This window comes from Oryzias latipes, chromosome 2 (assembly GCF_002234675.1).
Source record: "Oryzias latipes chromosome 2, ASM223467v1".
Classification (NCBI taxonomy): domain Eukaryota; kingdom Metazoa; phylum Chordata; class Actinopteri; order Beloniformes; family Adrianichthyidae; genus Oryzias; species Oryzias latipes.
Window position 1 is genome coordinate 6,833,242 of NC_019860.2, and position 7,090 is coordinate 6,840,331.

The 7,090-nt window shown below is 40.2% G+C and overlaps 2 protein-coding genes across 4 annotated transcripts in view; one reads left to right on the plus strand and one right to left on the minus strand.

Moving 5' to 3' along the window:
- LOC105355327 (NACHT, LRR and PYD domains-containing protein 12-like) overlaps positions 1-7,090 on the plus strand; it is a 1,049,862-nt gene that overhangs the window by 754,990 nt on the left and 287,782 nt on the right. The window lies entirely within an intron of this gene.
- The window catches only part of LOC105355240 (protein NLRC3), a 591,340-nt gene that overhangs the window by 158,369 nt on the left and 425,881 nt on the right, over positions 1-7,090 (minus strand). The window lies entirely within an intron of this gene.

Consider the following 7,090-nt stretch of genomic DNA (forward strand, 5'->3'; position numbering starts at 1 on the left):
TAAAGAACCAGACTGGTGTTTGTGTCTGGTGTTCTTGTGATTCCTGTTTTCAAGTAGACATTAGAACTGTTCCTCTGTTTTTTTTGGTTCTCAGGGTTCTGTTCCAATCTTATCTGTGAAGAATAAAGTGGACGTGAACATCAGTCAGAAGTGTGGAGTCTTTCCCACAGTGTGGGTTTCTACTGTTTGTTGGTTCTCTGCTGGTTCCAAAGCTGGACTCCTCAGGTCCAGTTCTGATGGAACCCAGGACTGAGGTGAGAAAAAAAGAGTTCCATCTCTAGATAAAGTTTGCTCAGGTCCACACAAAGCCAAAGGAAAACCATCTGAGGCTAAAGAAACACTATAAATAAACTAAAATCCTAACACAGAGGATAGGATAACTTTATTCTGTGCTTTACAGGGATCAACATCTTTTGTATCTATTAAGACATGTTCATACATTGGAAATACATATATTTTCAATGTTTATTCCAATGTTCCAATATTTATTTTGTATCTGTTTAGCCCAGTAGGTTCAACCAGGAGTAATGTTGAGTTTCTCTCAGTACAGGATGTTGGGAAACACCAGGAAATAATAGTTGGGTGATTGTAGAAAGTTGACAGGGTGTTGAGCGCAGCTCCAATCTTTCATCTGCGTGGTCGATAGATGAAGAAGACTCCGGTACAGGATAAACTTTAGCCTCCTCTAAGCATATTTATTAACCATTGAGCATGGAACAAAAACGTCTCCCTAGTACATCAGGGGGGGTATTCCAGAAAGCATGTTTAAACTACCCTGAACTACCCTGACTTTAAGCCTGAACTCTGGCTGAAATCTGCCTGAACTTGCTTACTCTGGGTATGTCGGTTCCAAAAGACCGGATATGAGTTAGCGTAATTACGCTCGACTTGGTAACCCTGGGTTAATGCACGTGCACAGCAGGTACATAAAGACATTCTCAATGGATCGCCGATTTCCGGAGTCACCATGGAAACGCGTGGAGAGAAAAAAGAAAGCGCTATACTTTAGTGAGACGGAGTCTTATATTTTTATGGCGGCGTATGAAGATTATACGCCCATTAAAAAGGTAATACAGCTGCATCAGTAAAAGAAAGAGTTTCTGCTTGTAGTAGAAGAACAGATAAAATAAACGCACAAGTTTGTGATCTTATTTCCATTTTCCTTGTGACGCATATATATATAACTTATCCAATTTTGCCACCTTAAATGAATTACTTTTATTGGTAACAAGTAATTGAGTTAAATTTAATCAACCGAATTTCTTACGTCTATAAAACTCAATAATTGTTTATACAACTCAAATTTATGTATTTATCTAACTAAAGCTCGTGCTGGTTTGCGGCGCCTTCCGTCCGTGAAACCAGGGTTCGACTCCGGGCTGCTCCCTGTTCCCTTCTCTACCTCTGCCGGTTCAAAGCCCGGTTTGAGAAGGTTGCGTCAGGAAGGGCATCCGGCGTAAAACATTGCCAAATTTACCATGCGACTTGTTCGCTGTGGCGACCCCTGATGGGAGAAGCCGAAAGTGGAAGATCTAACTAAATGTCACATTACTCCAATTCAATTAATATTTTTTCCATCTTAATTAATTATAATTCTTGATCTCTCATATGTCTAAGTATGAGCCGGCAGATATGCTCATTTTTATAACAATAAAAAGGATGGGGAAAAAAAATGCACGTTGCGCTCAAATTCATTAAAAGAATTTTCCGTCATTGTCATTACAGCAATACCTGGAAGGGGTGCTATATAAACTCATCATCCCCTCCTTCACTCTTACTCATGGTGCAGAGACATAAGCACAGTAGGACTAAACAACTCAGCAAAACATGGCACAACACAGTAAAACAGCTAAACAACTAAACACATTTGGTCAAAACGCCACAATTAAACCAAAATCCATCCAGACAAGCAAAGGGAATGGTATCCCACAATCCCTTGCGGTGCTGATCTAACAGCAGCACCAAACTTACACATACGTATTTGAATTAATTTGAATGAAAGTAAAATACCTGTCTGATGACTACGTTTTAAAACAGCTATACAACTAAACACATATTGTAAAAAACCCACACGTAAACCCAAATCCGTCCAGACAAGCAATGGGAATGATATCCCAGAATCCCTTGTAGTGCCGATCTAACAGCAGCACCAAAGTTACACCAACTTAATTGAATTAATTTGAATGAAAATAAATTAATTGTCTAAAAACTATGTGTTATTTTTAAACTGACTTAACAAACAAATGATTTATGTTAACTGAAGCAAATAATTAAGTTAGATCAAAGTAAAGAAGTTTATCTTTCCAACATCCATATGTGGTCTTATCACCCTCTCATGGTGGAAAAAGTATTATCTGAGCTTCTTCATCCACTAAATCATCTTCAAATGGACACGTCATGCTGCTTCACCTCTCTGAAAACAAACTAACCTTCAACTAAACCTGCTCCAGACCAGGTTATGTTCAGAGCATGAGTTGCTATGACAACTTGACATACCCTGAAACATACCTCCATTTCTGGAACCGAAAACTGAGGTTATCAACTTCTTTAGCCTCAAACTTACCATGAGAGCTAGCATAACCTGCTTTCTGAAATACCCCCCAGAGCTCATTCATGTCATCAACCCTCAACACAAACATACAATAATGACTCATGGGTACAGAAGTGACTCCTGGGAAATGGAGTAAAAAGAGCAAGAGTGACATTGTATACATTCAACACTTAACGGAGATTTTCTAACTGACATTTAGGAGAAACTGGAGGTTAATCAGAAGTTCATTTCAGATGAAATGTCTGTTTCAGAGAATCCATGAAGTTCATGCTGTAAACCTGAAATATTTGGAGAAACTCTAAATAAATGAAAAACATGTTGAGATCCATGAAGACCACTGCCTCCAAACAAGTTATTTGTTCTTTTGAACCTTCACCCTTCAGTGTTTCATTGAGGATTTCCCACCAGGTGACCCAGCAGCAGTAAAGCTGAAGAGGAGCGGCCGTCGTCTGACCTTCAGCTGATCTGTAGACTCCCAGAATTCCTCAGTTTGGCATCAGTTCATCAACAGAAAATTATTTTACTCTCAAATCCAGAGAAATGGAGGCATAAACATTATTGAACAATGAAAAGTTTGACAAATAATGAGCTTCTCGGTCAAAATGCAGTAAACTCTTTTCTTGCTCCTGTCTTTGGTGTGAAGAGGAGCAACCATTTCTCCTCTTGACATGGACTTTCAGGGATGAAGATCCAGTGTTCACAGAGGATGATGGATTCTCAGCAGCTCCACACATTTTCAGCTCCCAGACCTAAAAACTGGATTTCAAACATCCCAGAGTTTCAGTTATTGAGTTTTCTTCTTTTTCTTAACAAACTAACTGGAATTTGTTGAATCCACGTCCTGAAATCTCCAGAAATGTCCACAGTTGATCCAAGTGAGTTTCAGCTGGAATGATCCAAGTTTCCCAAAGCTTCAGTCTGGATCTCATTCTAGTGAGAGATGAACTAAAAAGACCTGCTGCTCATTTGATTGTTGCTGCTTTACTTTCTAAAAACATTTGGATCCAATATTAGAAGAACAAAAATTTGTCTTCCTGTTTGTCTTACATCCAAATGACTGAATTTCACCAAAGAAAAGTCATTATTCAACTCCAGAGACTCCCACAGTGAGACACCTGCTGGCTGTTCTTTGTAACTGCATCTGCAGCTTCTAGAAACGTCTTTGTTTCTGTTTTCATCTTTTCAAACAGTTTGTTTTCTTCACATGAAGCCTAAAGAAATGTCATCAGAATGATGGAAACAGTTTTTCTGCAGCTTGAAGCTGTTCTGGAAGATTTTCTTCTTTAGTGCAGAGAAATCTCTCATTTGATGAGACGGAGGAACTGCAGCAACGTTTCCTGGAAAACCTCCACATTTCATTGAAACCATGTTGGAACTTTGTCCATGAGGTCACATGGTCTGGAAGAAGCCCCAGTTCCAGCTGGCAGAAGTCTGGTTCTGATCCATCAGATCTCACTAGCAACAGAACCAAACCTTCACGTGTTGCAGCAACAGTTTCCATGTTTGGGAGGATCTTCTGAAGAACAGCTCAGTTCCAGATCACATCATGATGTTTGAGGTTTTCTTCATTCCAGGAAATCATCTCTGTCTCCTTAGATCTGTGCTGAGTCAGCACTTTTAGTTCTGTTTAACTTTAGATCCATCATTTAGAATCAAGTATAGAAATATATGATCTAGAACTTCTTTCTATGATTCTGATGGACTTCATAAAGATGACTCCTCCCACTTTGGTTTTTGTCAATTGTAGAAAAACTAAAAGAACCATCTGGGGGCAGGGCCTGGAGAGGACTGATGAAGGTCAGAGGGTGGAGCTTCATCAGGATGAAGGAGCTGCTTGGATTATGGCTTGATGATCCTAAAATCAAGAGACTCAAACAGGAAGTCGTGATGTTTACTTCTCTGCTGGATTTCCATTTTCTATTGTTTCCACAACTGATGATGTAATCAATCTAACCTTTAACCCTTGTGCTATCCTATGACCCCACCCTTACATTGACATGTTATTCCTACCATGACAAAGGTGGATAAAGGTGAAGAGGATTTCATGTAATCCATGGACACCAGTGAAGATCACAAATAGTTGAAGAAAAATGGTTCAGAACACTGTCTAGTGGGTCTAGATCAGTGTCTTTCAACCTTTTCTGAGCCACGGCACACTTTAACCTTAAAAAAAATCCCGCGGCACACCAGCATCCAAAAATTAAAAAAAAAAGGAGAAACTCAGTCTGTATTGATCTACAGCCCCTCCACAGTTTCACATTCATTTTTGAGATAATTGTTGCAGAAAAAGCTGGAAACTGCAGCTGTTTTTTTTCTAAAAGATGCAATAAAAGTTAAGTTAGAAGATTTAAAAACAGTTTGTGTGTTCGTTGGTTTCAAGACGTTTAACAACAGATCTCCTTGTGCGCTGTCACTCTCACAACCCAATGCATCATGGGAGATGTAGTGCATAAAACGGCCGGCGGAGATCGCTTTTCGGAGCTTCATTGTTTTGTTCACTTGTTCCACGGTCTGATACCGGATTCTGTGGAAAGCTACACCGCTAAAGACGAGCTTTAGCTGGCATTTCTGTTAGAACTGAGCGACTTTACGAGCTAAATCGGGACAAGGAAGTGAAGACTTTAACCACTTCTGATTGGTCAGACTGATGACATGTGATTAAGCCCCCCAAGAATGATTGGTGGAGACAGTTAAAGCGACGGGACTTTTCCAAAATACAGCCGGAGCTGCAGCTGAATCGCAGTACGTCATTCTTATCAAAATGTCTTTAATAAAATAAATTAAACGCAAAGAAAAAGTATTTTACCATCTTTTATATTCCTAACTCCTCAGTGTTTTATCAGTGCCTGTTTGGATGAACAGAGAGCTGAAATCCTGGAGATGGAAAATGTTGTTAAATCAGTTAATGAGGGCAATCTCCCACGGCACACTAGTGTGCCGCGGCACACTGGTTGAAAAACACTGGTCTAGATGACCCAACTCCCAATGTTAAAGTGCCTAGGATAGCACAAGGGTTAAAAACACTTAAATTCCTGGTTTCATTGACAGCAAATGTTCCTAAAGATCTGATACCCTAAAAGCTCCAATAGCAGCTCAGCAGAAACTTTGATCTTTCTTCTCCTTGCAGCTCTTGATGTGGAGGGGCGGAGCCTGAGGAAGAAGCATATTTTTGCAGGTGGTGCTGCAGCTTTGGGCACGTTTTCCAACTCTTTAGCTTCTGCTGTTCATGGACACGTATCCCTCTGTTCTTGGGAAGGAGAAACGTGCAAAGAACTTTTCCCATTTCCACTCCCTCCTTTCAGCTGCTGTCCACTGTTCCCCTCTGAATCAGGAGGGAGGAGCTCTCATCTGTTCTGCCCACCCCCATCTAGAAAGACATCAGCACCACCTGAACATTCCAAAGCTCTTTTCCAACCCATTTCTACTGAGAAGGAACCAAACACATGAAGATTAGAACAGCTGGAACAGGATGAGGGGGAAGGCTAAAGATTCAAGTCTGTTTGTGAGTCAAAGATAGAATGAAGACAGAAATCAATAGCAAACACAGAGTTGATTCAAAAGAGCATTTATTAGATCCAAACAGGCTGCAGGAATTTTACAGACAGCTTTCAGTTTGAAGCCTTTTGACAGTTAGATGCAGTTCTGCAAACAGCCAGCAGGTGTCTCCCTTCTCCCTCCTGCTTCAATGCAGTTGGTGTTGTTGCAGCAGCTGCATCAAAGTGATTCTCTGCATCCAAAGGCTGTCGTTCCTCACTAAGATCCACTCTGTTCATTCATGTCCTCTGGAGAAAACAGGCTTTATGCTCAGAAAGTTTCTACTAGTTTAGACATTCTAGAAAATGAGGAGATTCAACTGGATTTAGATGAAACTTCTTTAAAAACTGCAGCTAAAAAAGCTGTCAGCATGGAAAAGAACAGAGTTTTACCCACAAAACACCAAAGAAAAAGGAATTTCAGTCAGAAAACTGTGGACAACATCAATCAGACCAAAACTCTGAGTCTTTCAAACTGCATGAGTCAATATTTGATCATCAACAGAACAGAGATGATAGAAAAATGGTTCAACTGAGAGACTTTTGTTCACTAACTGAGATCAGATGGGATTTCTGATCCAAAAACTGACTTCAAAGGACTTGAATCCAAACCAGTGAATCATGTGACCACAGCGTTTATCCGTGTCTACACTATGAACATTCTGGTCACATGACCATGTTGGAGGTTTCTGAATGAAACTCTGTGTTTGTTTGTCAATAAGAGTTTCTGGTGAACAGACATCAAGTGTGAAAAATCTGGAACCAGAATCTTGTGATCCAGAGTTCTGGTTCTTTCCCTGTTCCAGAGACAGAACCAGGATCCAACGCCTGACTGTGTTTTCCCCTGACCCACACATAGATCTATGTCATCCAGAAATGTTCTGTCTGATCAATGATTCCCTCAATCCCTGATTGGTCCATCCCAAACTCACATCTGTTCATCATATATAGATCAAAGAAGAATGTGATGATCTACAAAAGAATCTGTTTGTCTGCAGGTCTGTTT